The sequence below is a fragment of the Rhinoderma darwinii genome, chromosome 3 (genome assembly GCF_050947455.1).
Source record: "Rhinoderma darwinii isolate aRhiDar2 chromosome 3, aRhiDar2.hap1, whole genome shotgun sequence".
Classification (NCBI taxonomy): Eukaryota; Metazoa; Chordata; class Amphibia; order Anura; family Rhinodermatidae; genus Rhinoderma; species Rhinoderma darwinii.
Window position 1 is genome coordinate 71,883,935 of NC_134689.1, and position 27,427 is coordinate 71,911,361.

Sequence of the window (27,427 nt, forward strand, 5' to 3'; positions counted from 1 at the left end):
CCTCACTGCAGCGGGCGGAATCAAAGATCACTTAGATTCTGCCCATTTAACCTCATAAATGCTGTTTAACCTCTTAGATCCAGTGCTTAGTGGTAAATACAGCCCTGATTCTATATGGTTCATTCTTCTCTCCATCTTAAGGATGCTATACATATATATCGCAATAGTAATCTGCAGAAATTACAGTTTATAAAGATAAAGTGACCATCCTTAAAATACAGTGACTCTAAGGCTGGGTTCACACGACCTATTTTCAGGTGTAAACGAGGCGTTTTACGCCTCGATTTACACCTGAAAACACGGCTCCAATACGTCGGCAAACATCTGGCCATTGCTTTCAATGGGTTTGCCGACGTACTGTGCCGACGACCTTTGATTTTACGCGTCGCTGTCAAAAGACGACGTGTAAAATGACTGCCTCGGCAAAGAAGTGCAGGACACTGTGAATGGAAGTGTATGATGCTGACGAATGAGCATCATCCACTTCTCTTCGTTACCACCCAGCTTCTGGCAGTGCACAGACACACAGCGTGTTCTCGAGAGATCACGCTGTGACGTCACTCACTTCCTCCCACAGGAACTGCATCGGACGAGCGAGGACACGCTGTGTGTCTGTGAACTGCCAGAAGCTGGGTGGTAACGAAGAGAAGTGGATGATGCTGATTCGTCAGCATCATACACTTCCATTCACAACGCCCAGTTAGTAAAACAAGTAAAAACGCCCAGATGTAACGAACACAATACACGCCCAGTTAGAAATAAGATTAAACACGCCCAGTTGTCCATAAGAAAAGCTCATTTGCATAAATATAAAAATGCTCATAACTTGGCCAAAAATGCTCGTTTTTGAAAAAGAAAAACGTTACTGTTATCTACATTGCAGCGTCTATCTGCTGCAATTGGAGATAGGGGTTTGAAAATCTGGTGACAGAGCCTCTTTAAACTGCCAGTGTTTTTTTTCTGGAAAAAAAAAGGTTTTTTCAAAGAGAACTATGATTGTTATTCAAAGTAAAAAGAAATGAGAAAGTGAAGAGATTAAAGTGTAACTAAACTTTCAGAAACTTCTGACGTCATAGTGACATGTCAGAAGTTTTGATCGGTGGGGGTCTGAGCACTGAGATCCACACCGATCGCTAAAACGAAGCGACGGAAGTGCTCGGGTGAGCACTGTGCTGCTTGGCATCTGATCGGCTGTTCTCAAAAAGTCGAGCAGTTGATGTACAGGCTCATAGACTTTCTATTGAGTCCGTACACCATTACCTCGGCTTTCCAAGAAAAGCTGATTAGAAACCAGGCGGCTCAGTGCTCACACGAGCGCTTCTGCCGCTTTGTTTTAGCAATCACTGCACATGTACATATCTTATGGGTCTTCAGGCCAGTTTAATAATGCCAAATTAATGGTCAGCCTCATACACTCCTCTGTACAACGCCCAGTTGGCAAAAAGTAAAAACACGCCCAGTTGTCTATTAAGAAACTAATTAGCATAAATCTAAAATTGTTCATAACTTGCTCAAAAATTATCGTTATTCAAAATAAAAACCACTGCTGTTATCTACATTACAGCGCCGATCAGATTATGTAGGAGATAGAGCACTTATAATCTGGTGACAGAGCCTATTTAAACTGGGAAAACTGAGTATTTTGCTGAGGTTCTTTTATATGGCTTGTAAGCCACAGCTTTGTCCACACCCTCAAGCTTTTTGTGTTTATATAAAAAGCTCCATTTTGTACATTATCTCTGCATGATGTTCTGTTTGCAGGAATAAACGCTTAAGCTTTTGGGCCATGTTTATTACCATTATTAACCCATACAGAGAAGTCATTTCAAAGTTTAAATTGTTTAGTTGCTGGAATATTCGTCTGTTTCTAGTTGAAGTTTCTATTTTTACATACTGTAGGTATAACTTTAGAAATAACTTTTGCATACTGCTATTTTTCTACTCTTAGAAATATTAGGTATTCTCCGGGCTGTATTAGGCATTATGTAGGCTAGCCTCTAAAGAAAACAATAGAATTTTTTTTCCCGATGCCTTTGTATGCCTAAATTAGAAATATAATAATAGTAATGACATTTTTAAAGTACACATTCCCTTTGCACCTCACTAATTGTACAGTATAGCTTAATATAAATTATATAACCTATAGCAAATCACTGTAGTAACCACAAGGGCAGGAGCAGATTGAATGATTGGGCAATATGGCCTGGCAGTCCTGGTGGCCCACAAAGCCTAAACCCCCCCCCCACCCCCAGTCCTGGCTGGAGCAGCTGCTGCAACAGTAGATGCACGGAGTACTGTTACAGAAATAGTGAATGGGTCAGACAAATAGTACTGTAGAAGGAGCCAGTTATTTATTGTTGTGTAATGTAAGCCGGTCATCAGACAGTCAGTGCTGCACTGACAATCATACAAATGGGTCAAATGTGTTGCAAAGTTAAAGTGATTTCCGGTGCCCACATTAGATATAAAGTCCTGGCTTGCGTTGCTGCCTTTACCATTAAAAAATACAGTCTGAATAAAAAGGGATTTGGTTTTAGGTCGTTGCTTCCCATGAAGACCTTTTTTTATCTAAAATCTTTAACACCGGCGTCTCATAGGAGTGCATAGAGAAAGAGACTTCCGGTCCACACAGCAGACGCTTTATGAATCGCGCGGTCACAGTGTGGTCACGTGACCGCATTGCGGACAGGATATTTCTAAAATAAAGCGTCCGGTAAGAGAATGGTGGCAATAACAAAAAAAATGCTGGAGTGTCTCTTTAATGTTATTATTAGAATATGTTTCAAACTGTAAGAGAGATCCAAATCCAAGTCTACAGTATGTCTAGTATCCTGCATGGCCGTAACATATTACTGCTGCAACAAATATACCTCCATTTTTCAGTATACGTATGCCTGTTTTAGCAGAAAATGCACAGGTTAAAAAGTTGGATCTTAAAAAGAGGGCGAGGTCAAGCTGTAAACTTAATTGTAGACTTTTTTCTCAAAGGTTAAAGATTAAAAAAGGTGCAGGTTAGTGGACATTATAAGGCTGCTCATAGCAGGTGTAAAAATAAAGCTGAATAGTCAAACAATTCCAAATGCACCAGATTTATCAATAAGCATGCACCTTTTCATAAATTAGGCATAATTCTCGCTAACTTCCCTTGCCAATTTAATTGGTGCAAAATATATTATTAATAGTATAAGTGTGGACCATTGTCTGCTGAAGGATATGCAGGGAAAACACAGAGTATTGAAACTTACTGCAGTAAATTTGAAGCATTCCTGTTTCTATTATTAGTCACTATGATAACAATAGATCACTCAAAACATAAAAAAAATTCAGTTTGAATATTTTTTTAAATTGCTCCTGTGTCTAGATATTGCAGTTATATACTTATTTATTGTAGTGCCCCCTGTTGTTCATTTGATTTCCTGTCAGAACATCCACACATGCAAAGTAGCTCAGTCCCACCCTCCGCATCCTCTTGTACACCTGGGGTTGGAGTAATTCCTGCTATTGTGCAGGCCAGTCAATAAGAATCAGCGGACTAACAGCGGATTCTTCTTTACTGGCACCAAATATATTAGGTAGACATTCTGAGAGGGAATCAAAGGAACGTGTTTGTCTTTAAATTATTCCCATTAAAAAATGTTTATATTTTGTGTGATCTCACAGAGAAATACAATATTTAATTGTGGGACAACCCCTTTAATGTCTATATGGAAAACATAAATCAGCTCACAAATTTTCACATTTAAACCTGGTTCTACAGTTTATATAACGATATAGTCTACATAAAATGTTGAGTAACGCTATTAATAGATTGCATTACGTTATTCATTTTGTACAGGTTTTGAGTTACGTCTGGTATTGTAGACCAGAGCTGCATTCACAGTTCTGCTTATTGCTAATGGAAACAGTCGACAAGTATGCATAGCTGTGTTCCAAATATGCTCGAGAGTTAGTTTTTATTATATCAGATAACTGTATGGTGCCTGGTGGAAATGATGCTCTTTCTTTATATAAAGGTGTAATCTACATGAAAAATGTTGCATTTATCTTAAATATAAATACTGTTCAAGGGTCACCTTCACTTGAAATGGTACCACTATGCATTAAAAATAATAGATCCTGAATGCTAAATGTGCATTAGGCTTATTAGTATCAGGCTTATGCATTTTGAGCAATGCTGACTTAAGATATTAAACTCTTTCCCAGAATTACTCTACAACTGATAATACACTAATTGATTGTTCCATTGGAGCCAGGATGAACATAGGCCCCCTCTTTGTATGCTCACGAGTTCAAACACATTTTTGTTTAGTTTCAAATTTAGGAAAATTACTTTCTTTAAGGAATTTTCCAAATTAGTGCCATCAGTTTGCTCTGCACATTCGGTTTCTTGTAACATTGGCTAGCTCATTGTCATGGTAAAGTGTGATTTTGGAATGGATGTGTTAAATTAACTTTTCGTACTTGATCAGTTCCAGTATTATTGAAAGATGATAAATGTTTGTTCATTTCTAGGTGCCTTTTGGGCTTTCTTTAATCTTGTTCACTAGAGAGACCGTATCCTAGCAGCTTATACTTAGACATATACAGTAGTTCTGTTTCCTGACAGCTGCCGTGATTGAGATGGTATTACACAGTTTGATTGGTGTTTGATCATTGCTGCTATCCAAGGTGTTTTACGGCATAAAAACAAAATCACCAAAACAGGTTTTCTTATAAATGTGGAATGATCTGCAAGCTCGACATCATGTGCCCAGAACTGTGATATGTGATAATACACTTCAGTGACAAAGTTTGTCACTATATTTTTTAATTAACTAATTATCTTAGACAATGTTTTTGAGAAACCTCAAGGGGAAACTTTGCGTAGCAGCTGAACACCTGAGGTGATGCTTTAAGTTTAAGGCTTCTTTTCTTTTTCCGTTTACTGCTGTGACGGGGTGGAAAGAATACAGAAATAATCTCATCTGATGCTAGAGTTGACAGTCATTGCTGAACACCTGTGCCCATGAGCCCAGTGTATTAACTAAGGAATGTTTTCTGTATGCTGTTCAGAAATTGGAGGATGGGAGCATTACTTGTCAAAACAGTCTTCTATCAGCAACAATTCAAAGCAAATGCATGGTCGTGGAGCAGCAACTGGAGGGCAGAAAATTATTTTTTGGGTAATTTGATAATATTTTACGTTTTTATTTTTCTGAAGCTAAATGCTGTTTTATGTCCCCATCATGATGATATTTTTTATGGTTATTTGTAGCCTGTCGCTGCTAGTAGTGAAAAAAATAAATAAAAGAGAGGATACCTTTTCATGATCCAGTACTTAACTTGACCTACCAGGTACATTGGTGCAGTAGATTATTTTCCTTCATGGAAAGCCAGCAAGAAATTAGTAGTAGTTTTGTAAAGTAGTCATGGATGGATTATGGCTTTGATATCACAGAGTATGGAAATGAGTTTGCACCCCAAAATATTTTTTTAAAGAGGTGTACGTGGACTGCAACAATGTTTAGGTAGGGGGTACATGTCAAAGTAACATCCACATGAAGGCCAGGAAAAGATTCACACTGCCTCCACCGGCTTTTCGTCTTTCCATTGTGCAACCTGGGGCCATCTCTTTCCAGGTAATTGATGCAAACGTAACCGGCTGTCAACACGATGTAAAGGAAAGCATGATTCCTCAGACCAGGCCACCCTCTTCCATTGCTCCATGGTGAAGTTCTGATGCTCATGTGCTTATTGTAAGCGTTTTTTGGCGATGGACATGGGTCAGCCTGGGCACTCTGACTGGTCTGCAGCTATGCATCACCAATCGGAGCAGTCTGCGGCGCACTGTGTGTTGTGACACCGTTTTATCATAGCCGGCATTCACATTTTTCTTCAGTTTGTGCTACACTAGGTCCTCAGTGAGATCGGATCAAAAAGGCTAGACTTTGCTGCCTATGCACAATTGGTAGGTACTAACCACTGCATACTGGGTACACCCCACAAGATCTGCTGTTTTGGAAATACTCTAACCCAGTCATCTAGCCATCACAATTTAGCCCTTGTCGCTCAGATCCTTACATTTGCCCATTTTGCTTACAACACATCAACTTAAAGATATAATTATTTACTTGCTGCCTAATATATCCCACCCCTTGACAGGCACCATTCTAACAAGATAGTCAATGTTAGTCACTTTACCTATCAGTAGTTTAAATGTTTTGGCTGATAGGTGTATATTACCAGCCATAAATCCTATATGATACTGGTCATAGTGCCCATATAATAACAGCCACAGGGCCGCTGTTGTATTCATACTTCTCATGTATTACCAGCCATTATAACAAGCAAATACAAAACCAGCCAAAATTCTCATGTAATAACAACCAAATAAAATGGCCCACAGTGTCCATGCAATAACATCTACAGTATCCATATAATAACAGCCATAGTTTCCATATAATTCCTTCGTTCACACCTAAACTAACTGTTAGTCATGTGTAAAAAACCAACATGTGTCTCCCCAGCAATCTGGTCACAGTGCACTCAAGGCTGGTCAAAGTGGAGGCCACTAGGCATAAAAAATTTATGGGAATCCTCTTCCCATTAAAAGTGTCATATAATGTGTGGATATGTAAAGGAGATAAAGGAGGTGGGCGGAGGAAAAACAACGGCACTCCTCTAAGGTAATATTGTATAGTAATGGCTTGAGACAATGAAGGGTAAGTTGGTGTACGCACCTATTCGTGCTGTGCACATGTAGTCACAAAGCTTCTGCTTCGCATGTATGACATAAAAGATCTCTTTTGTGAAATCGGCTGCCACCCGCTGCTATCCCATGGGTAAAAGCCTCTATACCGAAGAAAACGAAGACTGAAGATTCGAAGAAAAAAGGTTGCAGTTTTCGGGACAAAGCGCCAGACCGGTAAGTAGTCAAGTCGATGTATATATTTTGCATATATCAACCTGACGAAGGGACCTTTCCGGTCCTGAAACGCGTAGCGTTTTAACAATTAAAGAAACTGCAAAATGTATACATCAACTTGACTACTTACCGGTCTGGCGCCGTGTCCCAATAACTGCAACCTTTTTTCTTCCAATCTTCAATATAATGTGTGGCTAACTGAAGCTTGAAATAAACATTAGATAATGGTCTGCATTGTCTCACCGACTCTGACGGGTGCAAACAACAATCTAACAGCCCCCCGATGTCGGATGTTGGGGAAAACAACGTTTGCCATGTTTGACTTTACAATGGCTGATCCTTTGTTCAACATGTAGATATGCGCTTCCGAAAATAGCTGGCAGCAGCTTTTTCCTCTCAAAGCATGAAAATAAAAATCCGCACTCGACCACCGGGTTTCTCCTGGTTTGTATTGCAGGTGAATGGGCCATTAAAGCTCTCTGCATGGAGAATAATGCACTAATAAATATTATTAAAAGGTGCATAATCCCTTTCATTTTGCTGAAAGTACATGTCTTGCAGCTGGGAATCCGGGAAGCGCTAGAGGGATCTGGATGGAGGCCCCTGGCAGAATTTCCTTCACAAACCTTTGGCATCAAGTGGGTTAAGGAAAAATGTGAATTTTTATCCTATTTTTTTCAGTATTCACAGATTATTGGCTGTGCAGTAAAAAATGCACTTACATCGGCTATATACAAATTGCTTGAAAGCAGCTGACATTCCAGTAAAAGCTGGTCATTTACATAATCCAAAGGTGTCATCTATATGTCTGTGACAAAGGGTTATATTGAGTAATCGGTGACAGCTGGGACATAAATAAACCTTTAATGTATATTGACACCGACTGCAGCTAATTTGGATTTATTACAAATTCAGGATAGAATACCTAATCATTTCAAAGGGAAAAACTGAGAGGGACAAGGTCATAGGTTGTTAGGATATATAAATATATAACACAAGTGTTCATCACTCAGTTCAATACATTGATGATCAATATTCGCAAAGAGTTCAGTAATGTCACTAGTGTTTGGGTACAGAGAACTAAATTAATATTTAATGCTTCTGTCACTACATGTACTCTAAATATATATCCTTCTCTATGTCAGTGATGAACATTGTAATAAAAAATTTTAAAAAGAAAATAAGACATGGTTTGGTGTTTTTCTTGCCCCCCCCCCCCCCAATCAAACTATTAACAATTAGATGATAACATATATGTACCCCAAAATGGTATGTACGTGCAGAAACTGCAATTTGTCCTGCAAAAAAAATCCCATATTGCTGGCTTGAAGCAAAAATAAAAAAGTTATTAGTTCTGGAATGCCAAGATGAAAAATCTAGAAATGTTGTGTGGTCATGTAGGCAAAAATCTATTGGTCCTTAGGGGGTTAAAGAAGATTTAAGCAGCTGCATGTCTAATTCTAAACAAGAGTCCTCCAATTATAGACGGACATGGCTCTCAAATTAGTTTAGTTGCAATGGTTAGGTCTTATGAAAAAAAATAATTTGCCTCACTATCCGTGATTTTAACCAATTTATAGGACTATGGAAAATGCATTATTATTTTCATATCACAGTACATTTTATCAGAACGAATAACAGCAGCTCTATAATAACACTTGAATATTGTGCATCTTTTCATCTGAATGCTTGTGTACAAAACTGTGTTTACTATGAAGCAGCCTCTGGCAATATACAGTAGAGTGGGTGCATGGTATGTTTAAGCGGAAAGCTGCTGAAAACTCTTTTAGTTTTGAAGTTCTCTTGTGCTCTCAGTTGGCCACTGGGGGTGCATCTAAAGGTGAGTTCATTCCATCTTTTCACTTGTTGTGGTGCCGTGTGATGGTGTAAGTTGCTATGGTGCTACACTTGTGGGGGGACGTGGCCCAGAGCCAAGGTTGATTTGGCCTTGCAGCAGGGGTTCTTCTGGGCCTCTGGGTTGCTCCCTCTGCGGGTGCGGTATTGTGGTGGCAGGCTCCACCATGCAGTGCTGCAATCGATAGAGTAGGGAACCACTTAATGGAGGTCGCCGTGAAGTGGCACATGGGTTTATACAATTTGATCAAAATGTTAAGAAAGAACCTCATTTTCATGTTTACTGATTAATATTGTGGATGTGCGATCCTTAGTTTCTCCTCTTCAATTTCAGTAATAGTTTTGAAGTTTGATGTTATTGTATGCATTTCTCAAGTATCAAGTGCACAATGCTATGGGAGCCTAGTTAAGAGTCTTGGTGGCAGATTTGTTGCTGTTTGTCCTTGTATATGTTAACCTATCTGTTTCAGTCTCCATATTGGATACATTTGTAGACGTAACAATTTTCATCAATGATCCAAGTGACTTAAGATCAATGGCGATAATTGTTACATCTATGATACTAAAAAGGATCGGTTCTGACCAGTTGAAGTCTGTGTACTTCTGAACACTTACTGTTCATTCTTCCAAATATTTCTAAAGTCATTAATAGTAAACGCTGCAATGGTAGTGTTTAGTTTACTATGGTCTGAGAAATACATGTTGGCCAATGCAAGTGCATGATATTTCATACAAAATGATTCATCTCATTTACAACAATTGTTATAATGTAAAGAAAATGTGGAATGCTGGTTGTGCTTTGTCTAAAGCCTCATACACACGACCATGTATATTATCTGCAATTGCGGATAGTATAAAACACATGCTAAACTATGGGCCAATGCACACGACCGTGATTTCCGCTGTCCGTGCATTGCCCAGAGCCCGGACCGCAAAAAAAAAAATAGGACATGTCATAATACAGTCCACAATTGTTGTCCGGGCTCAAATCAATGCACATTTTGTCTGTGCACGGTCCGTGATTATGGACGGCCCGCGGATGACACTCTGTGGTCCGTCCGTTCCGTAATTACGGACCGTGCACACAGCTAGGGCCATGTGCATGCGGCCTAAATCTTTACTTCTATGACCAGTTAAGAGGTGAAAGCAGCTTCATCTTTTACATATCTTTATAAATAAGAGAGGTTAGGAAGTCAAAAACAAACGATCTTGGAAGAAAAGACTAAATGTATATTAATATTACTGTTTTCCATTCATTAACTTTACCTTTTCTGCTCACTTTGATGACTTTGCTGTTAAGAGTACTATAAAATACATATTAAAAAGAAGAAATCTGTCGACAAGTGTTTCCAATCTAGTTGTGGTGGATCCTCACAGCCAACATTACTTCAACAAATAAATTCTTCACTTCTTAGATCAGGAATATGTTTTGTCACAGAATACGCAGGTTGTTTGCTATATATTCAATGTCATCTTCTTCATTGCTCTCCAAAATAACATATCTTAAGCCAGAATGGTGCACAACGATCAAAACTGACTGGTGTGTTGTGTTGAATTATATACGTGAAAGACAAAATGGTATCAGATTAAAAAAAAAGGGAATAACTCTTTGCCTGCAAGTTACCTCAGGTTATCTTTTGATTTGTTAGGGACATATTTGTAAATCACTTTCCAATTGTCTAGTCCCTTAAACCAGTTTGGATGTAAAAGAATTTATCTCATGTAAATGTGAAGAAGATAAATTTAACCCTCCGTTGCTAGTATATGGAAATACTTTTTGCCGCAATATATTGTACCTGGAGAGCATGTATGTATCTTTGATTCAGTACCTTAAGATCTAAGAGCACAACTATGAGTGCAAATTCACAAGAATGGTACCCAGACCTGTGTGAATTTAGGGCATACATTGGAGAACACCCATCAAAGTAAGAAATGTTGCAGCTGCTAGAGTTTGCCCTGTAGGACTCTCTGCCTTCCTTCTGGTCTAAAAACAATACACATTTTGATGTGTAAGAGGACCTAAAGAGAGGCGCTGCTAATCCTGGATTGTGGGAGACTCTGCAGAGCTTGCTGTGAGTTTAGACCTAGACTTTAGATTTAAACTCACGGCAAGCTCTACAGAGTGTCCCACAATCCAGCATTAGCAGCGCCTCTCTTTAGGTCATCTTACACATCAAAATGTGTATTGTTTTTAGTTCATTTTAATTGTTCTCATTTATTGCGGTAACCTTCACGGTTCACCGGATTGGACCTGGCTGCAGCTGTTTTAAATTCTTTCCCAGTATTGTGACTTTGTTTAGCACAAACTCACAAGGTGAGCCTTTGCCTTCGCTACCTTGTATATGCCTATCTATTACCAGCATTTATTTTGCACTATGTGGCGCCGTGCTCTCTTCTTTCTCTCCTACAGCTGTTCCTTCTGGTCTGACCTGACATTAGCTACCTGAAAATTTTTGGAATATAAAATGTCAGACACTCTATAATGTGAGGTGCATTTGTGCCGCTTTTAGCCACATCCTGGCAAAGAATTACTCAAGAACATCTCTAGTCTCTGCATTTCGTAGCTTGAAGAAACTTCCATCACTTATTTAAGATAAATTTTGAAATAAAATAACTTGTACTGGCCTGTATTCGCTGATCCTATAATATATGTAATTATTATTATAGACACAGAATTCCTTCTCTTTTGGCATTCAAAAAATTGTCCCAATGCTGGATTGGCAGAAGACTATGAGGTCTATACATTTTAGCTCCTCAAGTAATACCATGGCACAGTGCCAATCACTTTGTTTTAACAGAGTGCACCTCAGCACCTATTCACATCAGCATTGGCCTACCGTTCATGGGTTTCCATTAGAACTTTCCGTTGGAAGAACCGATGAACTGAAAGCCAAACGGAAACCATAGCTTCCGTTTGCATTACTATTGATTTCAGCTTCTTTCACTGCACAATAACGTTGTGCTGTGGATCATGCTGGGCTGGAACAATGAGAAGTGTATGACGCTGATTGGTCACTGATTGGTCACTGATTGGTCAGCGTCATACACTTCTCTTCACAACGCCCAGTTGGTCAAAAGTAAAAACACGCCCAGTTGGTCATTAAGAAACTAATTAGCATAAATCTAAACTAGCTCATAACTTGCCCAAAAATGATCGTTTTTCAAAATAAAACCACTGCTGTTCTCTACATTACAGCGCCGATCAGATTATGTAGGAGATAGGGCACTTATAATCTGGTGACAGAGCCTCTTTAAATAAAAACCTGTCCAGCAATGTGAAGCAGACTAGAAGTTCTCAAGAAACAGCACATGATGCCATGTTCTAAAGAGATTCAAATACAGATGCCAAACAAAGTCATTATTATCTACCAGTCTGGAAAGGGTTACAAATCTATTGCTATGGCTCTGGGACTCCAGTGAACCACAGGGAGAGCCATTACCCACAAATGTAGAAAACGTGGAAAAGTGGTGAACCTTCCCAGGAGTATCTGTCCTACCAGAATTTTACCAAGAGCACATTGAGGACTCATCCAGTAACTCACAAAAGAACCCTAGACAAACATCTTAAAAGAACTGCAGTCCTCACTTGCTTCAGCTGAGGTCAATGTACACGATTCCACAATGAGAAAGACACTTGGTCAAAAATTGCATTTATGGGAGAGTTGCAAAGAGCAAAACACTGATGAACAAAAAGAACACAAGGGCTTATCTCACATTTGCCAAAAAATATCAAGATGACCCCCAAGATTTTGGGGATAATATTCTGTGGACTGATGATCCATAGGCAACATTTTTGGGAAGACCCAGGTCTTGTTACACCTGGCGGAATTTTAACACTGCACTCCACCATAAGAACATCCTACCAACAGTGAGACATGGTGGTGGTAGTGGGATGCTCTGGAGCTGCTTTGCTTCTGCATTACCTGGACCACTTGTCATAATTGATGGAAAAGACAGCAGCTGCTTTCTAGCAGTTTTCATTTTTCATCAAGAGTTATCGCCAACATTTAAATACAGTTGTGACTGCTAAGAGTAGGACAACCAGTTATTTTCTTAAGGGGGACAATTACGTTTTCACATGGGTGATATACGTTTTTTAAATGTTTATCCTCAATAAATGGAATGATCGTTTAAGAGCTGAATTTTGTGTTTGCTCGTGATGTCTTTATTTGACATTAAAATAAGTTGGATGATCTGAAAAATGTAAAATTGACAAATTAGAAAAATTAGAATAAATCGGGTGAGGGGCAAATACTTTTTCACAGCTCTGTAGGTTGTATGTAATCAGCTGAAAGCTGCAGTCAGCACTACCACAAACAGATGGAATAATAGTGTAAGTGAGTATATAATATGTGTCTCCTACTACATTGTAGACTTCTTTTTCTAAATAGGAAAAGACATTCTAGAATTTGGGAGCCAACTTTTGGGATTCAGTGAAAAAACCCCACTATATTGCATAGAATTGTATTGCCCAGGATTGCAATAAATATGAGTCTTATTTTTGGATACTATGCTACAAGGTAATATCCAAATTAATTTCTCAGGGATTAAAGGGCTATGATCATTGCTACATTGACATTATTTGTGCAGTAAAAGATACATAGCATAATTCTTTAATTTTAATATTTTTTTTAAGTTTAACATATGAAATATACTGAAAAATGAGTTTAATTTGGCAATAATAAAACATGAAAGGTGCCGGATTATCAATTGTTCTAGATCATTGGACAGTCTTTAAGAAGTATACAAAATTTACTCGCAAGTATAGAAACCCTTTAAAAAACAACCCAAACTAAAAATACTAATCTAAAATATGTTGTGACTATTGGTTATCTTTTCTGTATTTTCTCCTTCGGTTTTTCTAAATATCTGGCAGCTTCACGCAGAAACAAGTGCTGGATTATGAGAATTTCGGAGCTGCAGATGCCGGATTTGGGGAATTTTACTGTCGTAATATGAATAACACTGAATTGTTTGGTGATATATTGATAACACAGTATCGTTTTAGGAAAAAATATCTGCCTGTGCAATTATAACACCAATATCTCTTTCCTCTGTGCAATATGTAGTTAACCTCCACAGTAAGCAATGGGCAGAAATGAATTTTAATAAATCAGAGACCTTAATGAAGTCTATTAATTCCTAGATTTGAAACGACGGAATCTTTATTGATTGATAACCCTTCATGTTTGTCATTTTATTTCTGTGCTATGAACTGTGGTCAAAAGCTTCTCTCTTAAGAGTTGTATTGATTTACAATGGGCCACGATAGGAGACAAATTTATTGGTGGCACTGTCGAGCGCTGAAATAAAATGTCATCTTAATGCACTAACAGTGGCACTTTACACCTACAGAAGCACTAGTTTATTTATCTGTGCCAGTGCATAGGTCAAATATAGAGAGATGGAAGCTGCCCATGAATGTGAATCACTGTCAATATGCATCAGGGGGATCAGCTTTATATGGCCGAAGAGAACACTTTATTAGCCTACAGTAGACAGACGCGATTTTGCCATAAACATATACAGTCTCTATACGCATTTACATCGCACATAAACCGGATAGCATTTTAAACCATGTACACAATTCACATCGGAATTTGGATCCTCTAATAAAAAAAAAGTCCCATGTCCATCAGCGTTTCCATATCTGAGAGGTGACCGTTCCAGCACAGGACGTATCAGACAATAGGGATTAATTCTGCATGCTGTTATGTAACGTTACATTTAATATCCCGTAATCTGTGTCAGTCTTTATCAATCTCTCTACAGATGCCATAGTATATTATGTAATAATAGTATAGTCATCATACCTATACCGATACATTAATCCCAGTAATATAATGCTTAGGGAATAGATTAAAACTTTCATCACATAAGTAATCCCTCATAACCAGGTACAGGTTTATAATATAGCAGATAAAAGTTAGTTCATCTCTGGAGACATTCACCCGTCATAGGAATCAGTCATTGGAACCGACGGGGGACATGACAAGTTCTCTGCTTGTAATGAGTTTACACAAATGTCATTATACAAGTTGTGCTCCGTCTCTTTTCAATCACAGCTACATTGTCGGATTCCATGGTTAAGTTACATGGTACAAGGAGCAGATCAAACTCCATTATCTCTACCTGACCTGAATGCTAGATTCTGCCGAGTTGAGGAACTGGAGATGCTATTGGTATTGGGATTGGAATGAATCTGAGACAATATTCATCTTTTAATGCAAGCACAGTAACATGTAATAACTTATACTATGAATATATCATCTATAAATGGACTGAAAGAAACTTGTTTTATGCAATTTCAGGCAATTTTAATATCAATGACATTTATTATCATCAGATGCTGGATTTAAAATCCTATCATTTGTATTATAAATACCAAAGAATAAAGCCCCTGAAATATTTCTCCGAAGCTCCGAATGCAAACACTGAGCTCTTGTAATAGGGGAAACATAACATGGATTTAATATTGTCATCAGTAAAGAAGAAATATCCTTACCTGTAAGATGCAGAATGATTACCTGTAGGGAATAGAGATATTTCTCTTCTTGCAGAGCAGTCACAGATATGACTAACAGTAATGCGAGTCTCAGAAAAAAAAAAAAGAGGTTCAATAAGTCCTTTAGCTGAAAGGAAATCAGTTTGTATGCAAGAAGTCTGCTGCTTGTGCTCATGTAGGAATAAATAATAAAACCCAGAGCAAACTGAGCTGCATCCACCATATGAGAGGGGAAGCCCTCTAGTGGCCATACGTGGAATCCACACATTCTAGCAGGCTTGACGGCAGGACAAAAGATGATGTGCTTTACGGTGACAAAGTGCCAATGTCACATGACAGAGATGGGTGAAACTACAGTAGCACACAAGCATCCCGTGCGCTATTACATATTACAATCCTAGGGTATGTTCACACGAGGCAGAGTTGTTGCAGTTCAGTTCCATAAATGCGGATGATTGCGTTATGGATAGGTTTTTTACATAAAAATTATTTGCAAAAAGTTATATAAAGTAGAATTGTTCCTTTTGTCACTTGACCTAAAAATCTGAAGGTCATCAGTAGGATAAAGCCTGATGAATCAAAATTCCCTGTGTTTATGGTAGATGTCGACATTATTTTGAGACTGGCATGAAGATGGTGGATGCGTGTGCGCAGAAGATTCCTCTGATCCTTACTTCTTCACGGACAACCAACTGCACTAACTATTCTAGACATTTATTGTATTAACCCCTTAATGACCAGGCCTGATAAGGCCTTAAAGGCTATGTAAACCTTTAATGGGCTTTTTTTCAGTGTGTTTTGTGCAACTTTATAGTTAGTCTTTATTAAAAATGATTTTTACTGCTTTAGATACAGCTGTTCTGTATTCTCTATACATTGATTTCAATGGGAGGTGGAGGCGTTTTTTTCCCACGAGCAAAATAAAAAAGCTCACGGGAAAAAGAACGACATGCCCTATCTTCAGGCGTTTTCCGCCTCAAAAACCCCATTGACATCAATGGGAGACGGAAATAAACGCATATTTTGACGCGTTTTTTTTCTTGTGATTTTTTACGTGGTTTTTCACTTTGTCTCTTGAAGAAATAGGGAAAAAAACACCTTCAAAAAACCATGGCAAAAAACACGTGTGGTGAAAAAAACACTTAAAAAAACCCAGAGCTGATTATTCCTGTGTGAACAGGCCCTTAATATAACACTTTCAAAATAACTGCTCTCAAAGCATAAATCCCCAAAGTATTCAACTAGGGGTATAATGGAAATGTTTTGTTTTTTTTGTTTCCTAAAATAAGAAATTGCAGGTTTATGCAAATAGAGCTCTCCAGCAGATGAACTTTAGAAAACATGCAAACATGACATCCATCCCCCCCCCCCCACCCACCCATTCCCTCCCTCACCTTTGGAGTAAAATCATTGGAAAAATAAAAATGTAATGTAGGGCAAATTTATTTTCAACTAATTAACTAAAATCTAATAATTCAGAACAGTGTGGTATTTTTTAAAACATGGGTGAATGTGCAGCCTGGTTGCGAGGGACATGAGGGACAGAAATATCGGGAATCTTTGTGGTGCCCGTCTTTTCTGTAGATGCGGCACTTTTTCTGGGGGTTGATTCTGGTTGGTGATGGGGGAATGGGAGTGGAAAAATGTCTTTCAGTCAGTCGTTTGTCATGCTCAGACTGGGGGCATTCTCGGGTGTCTTGAACGTCAAATATGAGGCCTTTGATAATTTTCTCCTGGAAATCAAGATATGTGTCTCGGCCTCTGTTTTTTTTAAAGAGCACAAATGAGTTGTGGATTGCCACCTGTAAGGGTATGTTCACATGGCTTATTTTCGGCCGTTTTTCGGGCGTAAACGGGCGAAAACGGCCAAAAAATCGGAATCAGAACGCCTCCAAACATCTGCTCATTGATTCCGACGGGCCGTTTTTTTACGTGGACGTTTTTAAACAACTGCCTAAACAACTGGAATCAAAATTATCGCAGCACAGGTGGTAGCCCAGTGAAGCAGAGGCTGCATTATCTCCCACACAATTTTGGTGCATATAAAAAGATGAGGGGGCATCCAGGAACATTTATTGAGCGGTCCCGCCCTTCATAAATTCTCAAGGCGGTGGTATATCCTGACCCGCTTTCGCACAGTTTATAAAGCTTAACGCCATATCTTGCCCTTTTGGAAGGTAGATATTGGCGAAAGCTTAGCCGTCCATGGAAGTTGAGGAGGCATTCGTCCACACTTACATTCTGCTCTGGGGTGTAAAGTTGCAGAAATAAATTATTGAGGGAATTTATTAGTGGTCTTATTTTGAACATATTTAGGATGAGCACCAATTTTTTTTTTAATTCTGCCAAATTGATGGGCGTCCAATCTCAAGCATGGGTAGATGAAGGTTTCGCCTTATATACTGAGTGGCATATAAATTTGTTTAGTGGACGATCATATTTAGGAGGTCGTCTGTAATAAATAAATGGAAGTAATCCATTTGTACAAAATTTGCATTGTCCAATTCTGCCAGGATTGGCAGTAAATCCGTGGATTCTAGGCCCAAAAGATGGAGCAGGTGCCCATACGAGAGCCTGAACTGGAGGGACCAGGCTGTCCTGCGCTACTAGGCCCTTTGCTTTCATGTTCTGCAGTTTTAACTGCGTCAGGGATAACGTCCCCTGAAACAGGTTCCATTTCTGACGCCATCTCTGATGCGGTCTCAGACTCTGACCACAGCATGGCGTATGCCTCCTTAGCGCTAAACAACTTCCTTGCCAAACTAACACTAACTAAACCAACAATTATTTGTTTTTTATATATAGATTTTTATAACAGATTAAATATATACATATATCTATAGCTATATATATATATATGCATTTATATATACACACACAAACTAACTGATATATATATATATATTATATATGACCAAACAGACTATCTACACTGCCGCTAACAAAAAATAAACCGCTATTGATATATATAGATATATATATATATTTTTAATATAAATAAATATATATATAAAGTTATATATTCCCTAGCTGCCTATTCTAATATTCTAGTAAAGATAAAAAAGGTAGATAGATAGAACAAAAGATAGATGGATAGATTGTATAGATAGATAGAATTGTGTTGTTTTTTTTGTAAACAACCCTTCTGGCATGCAATTCTCTCCAAGGCCTCATGCACACGACCGCTGCTGACGGCCGCACGCATTTTCGGGCCATGCTCCTATACAAAGTATAGGAGCACGGCCCCTAAAACACAAAAAAATGGACATGCTCCATAATTACCGTCATGGTTCTATGGCACGAACACCTATGCGTAGCGCTACGGAATGGTGTTCGCAACCAAAAGAACTGAATGGGTCTGTAAAACTGCGGACCGTGGTACAGTCCATGGTTTTACGGTCGTGTGCATGTGGACTGAGTCTCTTCTTCTCCTTACACTGAAACAATGTGTGAGGAGAAGAAAGGAGGCAGGAGATTAGCTGCCAGAAATTTCAAAATAAAAATAAATGTGATCGCTGTGATAGGTTTTCACAGTGATCACATGTTCAGGGACTAACAGATTGGTCCCTGATACTTTGCACAGTAACCGGAGCTGATGGTAACAGCGTGGGCACATTGCTGTGTGCACGCAATCACGCATGCACACTCTCTGAAGTGCCGCTGTAATTAGTCTATATGGCGGACTTCAGAGACCTTGACCGCTGGCCGTAAAAACACAGCCAGCGGTTGGGAACCTGTTAAAGGAGTATTCCAGTTTTAGTAAATCTAGTTTATTCATTGTATAATAAAAAGTTGTACAATTTTCTAATATATTTCCTGTATCAATTCCTCACATTTTTCAAGATCTCCGCTGGCTGCCATTCAATAGGAACCCTCCTTGATTACTTCCATCAGATAAAATTCTGTCCATGGCCATGTAATGATTGCACAGGTGCACGGCTTGTTAGGCAGGGTTCACACGACCATGTTACGTCCGTAATGTACGGAACGTATTTCGGCCGGAAGACCCGGACCGAACACACTGCAAGGGGCCGGGCTCCTAGCATCATAGTGATGTACGATGCTAGGAGTCCCTGCCTCTGCGTGGAACTACTGTCCCGTACTGTAATCATGATTACAGTATGGGACAGTTGTCCTGTAGCGAGGCAGGGAATGCCCCTAGTGAAGAGAACATGTGACCAGTGAGGGGAACGCCCCTAGAGAAGAGAACATGTGACCAGTGAGGGGAATGCCCCTAGAGAATAGAACATGGGACCAGTGAGGGGAATGCCCCTAGAGAAGAGAACATGTGACCAGTGCTGGGGAACTCCCCTAGGGAAGAGAACATGTGACCAGTGAGGGGAACGCCCCTAGAGAAGAGAACATGTGACCAGTGCTGGGGAACGCGCCTAGGGAAGAGAACATGTGACCAGTGCTGGGGAACTTCCCTAGGGAAGAGAACATGTGACCAGTGAGGGGAATGCCCCTAGAGACAAGAACATGTGACCAGTGAGCGGAACGCCCCTAGAGAATAGAACATGTGACCAGTGAGGGGAACGCCCCTAGAGAAGAGAACATGTGACCAGTGATGGGGAACGCCCCTAGAGAAGAGAACATGTGACTAGTGAAGGGAACGCCCCTAGAGAAGAGAACATGTGATCAGTGAGGGGATCGCCCCTAGAGAAGAGAACATGTGACCAGTGAGGGAAACACCCCTAGAGAAGAGAATATGTGACTAGTGAGGGAAACGCTCCTAGAGAAGAGAACATGTGACTAGTGCTGGGGTACGCCCCTAGGGAAGAGAAGATGTGACCAGTGAGGGAAACACCCCTAGAGAAGAGAATATGTGACTAGTGAGGGAAACGCTCCTAGAGAAGAGAACATGTGACTAGTGCTGGGGTACGCCCCTAGGGAAGAGAAGATGTGACCAGTGAGGGAAACGCCCCTAGAGAAGAGAACATGTGACCAGTGAGGGGAACGCCCCTAGAGTTGAAAACATGTGACCAGTGCTAGGGAATGCCCGTAGAGAAGAGAACATGTAACCAGTGCTAGGGCACCCCCCTAGAGAAGAGAACATGTGACCAGTGAGGGGAATGCCCCTAGAGAAGCAGATTAAATGGAGAAAAGGTTGCAAACTGGTTATGACAACTGCTGAAGACATAAAAAGGAAAGCTCAATGCATAAAACACATAAGTGAAACTTTTTTTCTGCAGGGACGTGCGTGTATGGATGTAGCCATCTTTATCTTGACTCTGATAATTTGCTGCAGCGTGATATCACACAACAAAAGCCATTAAAAAGGTCTTTGAAAAAGTCAAGATGGGTGAACATTCCACTGTGTATTTAATGCGTTAAAAGTCAAGATAAAGATGGCTACATCTGTATATTGATTTTTCATGCACAAAGGTTTCCATAGCCTCTAATCACACATTTTTATGGGGGGACACGTGTCACATTTAAGAAGCAAATGAAGGAACCTACTCATTAGGTGACATTTTTATTTTATTTGAATGTGTATTTTATTATCACAAGTTCCTTTACTTCTTTTATCTAGTGAATGCTTCTGGGCCAGGACATTTAATCACCATTGTCTCTTTGTTCAAGTGAGAGTTTAGAAAGTATTGTTTGTAATTGGATTGAGAATTGGCTCAAGGACCGTATCCAGAGTGTTGTGGTCAATGATTCCTACTTTGAATGGTCCCCGGTTATAAGAGGTGTACCCCAGCATTCCGTGCTGGGACCACTATTATTCAACTTATTTATTAATGATATAGAGGATGGGATTATTAGCACTATTTCTATTTTTGCAGATGACACCAAGCTATGTAATATAGTTCAGTCTATGGAAGATGTTCGTGAATTGCAAGCGGATTTAAACAAACTAAGTGTTTGGGCGTCAACTTGGCAAATGAAGTTTAATGTAGATAAAAGTAAAGTTATGCATCTGGGTACCAACAACCTGCATGCATCATATGTCCTATGGGGAGCTACACTGGGGGAGTCACTTGTTGAGAAGGATCTGGGTGTACTTGTAAATCAGAAACTAAATAACAGCATGCAATGTCAAGCAGCTGCTTCAAAGGCCAGCAGGATATTGTCGTGTATTAAAAGAGGCATGGACTCGCGGGACAGGTATGTAATATTACCACTTTACAAAACATTAGTGAGGCCTCATCTACAATATGCAGTTCAGTTCTGGACTCCAGTTCATAGAAAGGATGCCCTGGAGTTAGAAAAAATACAAAGAAGAGCAACAAAGCTAATAAGAGGCATGGAGAATCTAAGTTATGAGGAAAGATTAAAAGAATTAAACCTATTTAGCCTTGACTCAGGGGGGACATGATTAACTTATATAAATATATTAATGGCACATCCCAAAAATATGGTGAAATCCTGTTCCATGTAAAACCCCCTCAAAAAACAAGGGGGCACTCCCTCCGTCTGGAGAAAAAAAGGTTCAACCTGCAGAGGCGACAAGCCTTCTTTACAGTGAGAACTGTGAATCTATGGAATAGCCAACCGCAGGAGCTGGTCACAGCAGGGACAGTAGATGGCTTCAAAAAAGGGTTAGATAATTTCCTAGAACAAAAAAATATTAGCTCCTATGTGTAGAAATGTTTTACTTCCCCTTTCCCATCCCTTGCTTGAACTTGATGGACATGTGTCTTTTTTCAACCGTATAAACTATGTAACAGTTTTGAGGCTCTGCCCAGCCTATTACACCACACACCCAGCCTACAGCTAAAATCAATGCAAACCTTGCATGAGGCCTATAGAAAGAAAAATTGATAAATAATAGGAGCACAAAATATCTTGGCAGAGCCGGTGGTAACGCAGGAAGCAGTGAAAATACTAGTGTGCAATTGTGTTTGTTGTTTGGTTCTTGTACTGTTTTAGTCTTTTGCCTGATTTTGGCAACAAATCTTATTTATATGTCAGGAGATTTGCTGCAGCTCAAAATTCACTATAAGGCCTTATTCAGTAGAACAAGCAACAAGCGGCCTTGCGTTGTCCTGTTAAAGAAACGGCTTCTGGGACATTTTGAAGAAATAGCTGTACCACTGGTTACACGACCAAATCAACATAACGCCAAGCTGTTAGTGAAATAAAGACTAGAGGGGTCGGGTTTCAGTACATTATGCCACCGCACAACATAAGCCTGTGAGTAGGACCGGTGTGACGTTCCCTTGTTATGGCCTCTTCATGGCGTTTTCCACATGGTCTCCAGACCAATTTCCAGCTATCATAGTTGCATAGTTACAACATAGTTACATGGTTAATAAGATTTAAAAAAGACACAGGTCCTTAAAGTCCAATCTATAATCCTAGGTGCTAATCCTGAGGAAGGCAAAACTCCCATGAGGTTGATGCCAAAAGCCTCATTAGGGGAAAAATTCCTCCCTGACTCCTAACATGGCAATCAAAATAAATCTCTATCTCCAGAATCTACTCATAGAATAGTACTCATAACCTGTAATATTATATTTTTCAAGAAAGGCATCAAGGCCCTTCTTGAACTTGTTCAAAGAATCCACCATCACAACATCCTGTGGCAGAGAGTTCCATGGTCTCATCGCTCACTCAGTAAAGAATCCCAGTCTCTGATGGTGGTGAAACCTTTTTTCCTCTAGACGTAGAGGATGCCCCCTTGTCCTTGTTACAGTTCTGGGTGTATAGAGATAATTAGAAAGATCTCTGTACTGTCCAGTTATAAATTTGTACAATGTAATTAGATCGCCCCTAAGCCGTCTTTTTTCTAAACTGAATAGTCCCAAGTTTGATAACCTTTCTTGGTACTGAAGTTCGCCCATTCCCTTAATTACCTTGGTCGCTCTTCTTTGCACCCGTTCTAGTTCAGCCATGTCCTTCTTATACACAGGTGCCCGAAATTGTACAAAATATTCCATATGTGGTGTGGCTAGTGATTTATATAGAGGAAAAACTATGTTCTTGCCATGAGCATCGATGCCTCTTTTTATGCATCCCATGAATTTATTTGCCCTGGCAGCAGCTGCCTGGCACTGGTTGCTAAAGGTAAATGTACTGTCCACTAATATCCCCAAATCTTTATTAGTGTTAGTTTTACCCAGTGTTTTACCATTTAATGCATAATTGTAAAATTTGTTTCCTCGGCCCAAGTGTATAACCTTTCATTTATCCACATTAAACTTCATTTGCCATTTCTCTGCCCAAACCTCCAGCTTCCTACATTATCCTCCTCTGTGTTGATTACTTTACAGAGCTTAGTATCATCTGCAAATACTGAAATTATAATCTGTAAACCAATACTGACCCACTGGTAACTGTTACCCACTCTGAGTACCATTAATAAGCACGCTCTGTTTTCTATCACTGAGCCAGTTGTTAACCCACTTACTTATATTTTCCCCCAGCCCCAGCATTTTAATTTTATATACCACCTTTTATGCGGCAAAGTATCAAACGCCTTTGAAAAGTCTAGATACACTACATCTACAGCCTTACCCACGTCCAGTCTGGAACTTACCTCCTCATAGAAGCTAATCAGATTGGTATGATAGGACCGATCCCTCATAAACGCATGCTGATACTGCGTTAACAGTTTGTTAGCATTAAGATACTCGAGAATAGCATCTCTTAGAAAACCCTCAAATATTTTACCCACAATGGAGGTTACACTTACAGGTCTATAGTTTCCCAACTCACTTTTTGACCCATTTTTGGATATTGGCACCACATTTGATATGTGCCAGTCCTGTCGAACAGACCCAGTCATGATAGAATCCTTAACCCCTTCACGACTGGCATATGACTATATACGTTCTAACTGCCGATGCCCCGTGCAGTTAGCACGTATATAGACGTTTGCAGCATGAATCGGGGTTTAATGAGTGCAGAAGCTGCTTCAGCGTGAGCAGCTTTGCACTAATCTATGTGTCGGCTCTCTTTACAAGTGTCAACACCTCTTTGACTTAGTTTCATAAAATAAACATGTGTTTTTTTTATGAAGCTAAACTTACAAGTGCAGCGCTGCTCACAATGGATCAGTCGGCACTTACCTCTCTGTCCCTGCTCTCTCCCTGTGTGTCGACACCTACCCCCTCCCTTGGTTTCTGCCCAGAGATAACGGAGGCAGATAAGGTACTGAAAGTTTTGATTCAACTCTTCAGCCTTCTCTCTCCTGGATCCCCTGTTAGGGGAGAGTGAAAAAAGCTAACTGTTACAGAGCTGCAGCAGTGTGTGTATATATATATATATATATATATATATATATATATATATATATATGTATATATATATGTATATATATATATCATTTTTTGTGATTTGTCTGCTCATAATAAAAATGTTAAACATGGAATTAATTAAACTAATCTAGAAAATTAAAGCATCATATGTCTTGTAAAAAAAGAAAATAAAAATAGTTTGGATATTCAAAGCGTTTGCAAAGATATTATCATTTAAAGAAGTGCATATCAGAAACGGAAAATTTGACCTGGACACAGAGGTATCAATGACCCTTGGTCGTGAAAGGGTTAAAAATCAGAAATAAGGGTCTGTTGATCATGGTACGTAATTCCTGAAAAACACGGGGGTGTATACCATCTGGACCCGGTGATTTATCTATTTTAGTGTTTTTAAGGCGGAGCTGCACTTCTTGCTGGATTAAACAGGTTACATTTAATGGAGAATTTACATTATCCCTCATCATGTCATCTGACATTGGATTTTCATGTATAAATACTGTAGGGATAAAGGCATTTAGTAGATTGAATTTTTCCTCATCCTCCTCCACCATTACACCCAGATTATTTTTGAGAGGGCCAACACTTTCAGTTTTCAGTTTCTTATTATTTATGTATTTGAAAAATATTTTTGGGTTATTTCTACTTACTTTGCCAACGAGTCTCTCTATTTCAATCTTTGCTGTATTTATTTGTCTTTCAAACAACTTTTTTTAAAATAATTATTTAATGCCTCGTCTTTACTATCCTGCTTTAGTTGTTTGCACACTTTCTTTTTATCATTTATTGCCCCCATTACTGTCTTATTTAACCACGTCGGTTTCAGCTTTGCGTCCAAGACAAAAGTGGGACTCGTCACTGAAGAGGACAGACCACCATTCCAGCCTCCATTGCTGTCTTGCTATGCACCATGATAGCCTTTGTGAGCTGTGGCGTGTGGTCAAAGGAACACCTGTAGCTGGACGTCTGGCTCGTAGCCTAATGTAATGTAAACGCCTTCTAAAGGTTTGCGTCGACACTGGTTGCCGCCCTAGGTATGGGATGTATCCAATTTCACTTGAAGTACAGAATGGGTCACCACGGGCCATTTTTCAAATCAGACGATCCGTCCGTGCAGAGGTTCGCCTTCACACACATTTTGCTGTCATTCCCATTCGTTGTTGTTCTCCCAAAATCCGGGATACGCAACCTTTAATAGTGCTGACACCTTGGCATAGCGATCTGCCGAAGTAATAAAACAGGGCACCTCAGTTCAAGGATTTTGTTCCCCTCAGTTTTCGACAAGTGGCGATAACTGGAACGTTGACAAGCAGGAGGCATCACACAATCATCCCACACCACTTGATCGATATTTGAGATTTCATATGGCTAAAAAACGTTGCTTTCAATCTGGCTTTTATGCCCCTCCCACATGCCATGGATTCGAGCTGGGTGTAGGTGCTTCCAAATTTGATCATTTGCAGATCTTAGTGACACCTGCTACTTCCATGATTTGAATAACATAATAACATTACGGCTTTCCCTTCTTGGTGTTGCAATTTTAACGTCGAGGAGTGTATATATACTAGTCCTTCTCAATGAATGAGAATATCAACAAAACGTTAATTTATTTCAGTAGTTCAATTCAAAAAGTGAAACTCATATATTATATATATATTCATTACACACAGAGTGATCTATTTCCAGCATTTTTTCCTTTTAATGTTGATGATTATGGCTAACAGTTATTGAAAACCGAAAATTTAGTCTCTCAGAAAATTAGAATATTGGGTAAAAGTTGAAGATTGTAGACTCATGGTTTGACACTCTAATCAGCTAATCAACAAAAAACACCTGCAAAGGTTTCCTAAGCCTTAAAAAGGACTGGTCTGTTGCTCAGTGTCCAAAGTCCTGTTTTCAGATGAAAGTAAATTTTGCATTTCATTTGGAAATTAAGGTCCCAGTGTCTGGAGGAAGAGTGGAGGGGCGTCAATACAAGTTGCTTGCGGTCCAGCGTGAAGTTTCGACAGTCAGTGCTGGTTTGGGAAGTCCACTGTGTTATATCAAGTCCAGAGTCATAATAATGGCTCTGGGGGCCAATCAGAAGATTGACAGAGTTGTCGCTCAGAGCAGAGAGGTATCATGCCCCGGTATGAAGCCGGGGCTTGCAGCGTGCAATGCAGGATCACTTACAGATCAAGTCCCTCTTTAGTGGTACAATTGGCGCGCCCTGGGAATTAAACATGGTTTTCTCGGTCATGCTGCTTGCAAATTAAAAAAGGTATGTTTAAAATGCCAAACCCCCCTCCCCTATGATGCCCTGTCAGCAGTTTTGAGGCATCAAAACTGCTGATAGGTTCCCTTTAAAGAATTTGCGAGGGGTTGTATGGACCTAATATACCTGTTCCACCCAAACAAATTGTTCTTGGAAATAGTTAATTCCAGTGAAACAAATATCAAATAGTTAATTCCCATAAGTCACCTACACAGCTGTGTTACAAAACATGGCTTTTTGCCACAGTTACTGGAAAATTGCGGCTAATATTGCGAATTAACCACAGTATGTTTATATGTGGCAGATTTCTTCCAGAAAGTTTTGCCACTTTTTCCATGCGTCTGAATAGAGTTTGTAAAATTATGTGCACATGATGTATGGATTACAATTACGTTAATATTAGGGTATAGTTGGGACATTTATTCTCATGGTTTAGCTATTTTAGGCCATTAGTCCTTTACTGTATTTATGATTTGTTAGCCACGTGTGCCAAGTCATTCTCAGAGATAGCTATTAAAGATTGTGCTTTCTTTTTATTTCTTGCACAAGTTATAACATTTTGCCTAAATGTGATTAGACTTGGATGAGAAATATTGAAATATTGTATGCTAGTAGATCTAAAAAAAAAATGCCTGCTAAAAATTACTCAGACTTTAGACTACAAGTTGATTACACTATAGGGTTAATGATAAAAGTAGAACCCAAGG

General features: G+C 39.4%; 2 protein-coding genes across 2 annotated transcripts in view; one reads left to right on the plus strand and one right to left on the minus strand.

The window, feature by feature from the left end:
• INSYN2B (inhibitory synaptic factor family member 2B) overlaps positions 1–15,444 on the minus strand; it is a 128,646-nt gene extending 113,202 nt beyond the window's left edge. Inside the window, exon 1 of the mRNA XM_075856402.1 lies at positions 15,264–15,444. The gene's annotated coding sequence lies outside the window, so the exon portion shown is untranslated. The remainder of the gene's footprint in view (positions 1–15,263) is intronic.
• DOCK2 (dedicator of cytokinesis 2) overlaps positions 1–27,427 on the plus strand; it is a 963,684-nt gene that overhangs the window by 634,228 nt on the left and 302,029 nt on the right. The window lies entirely within an intron of this gene.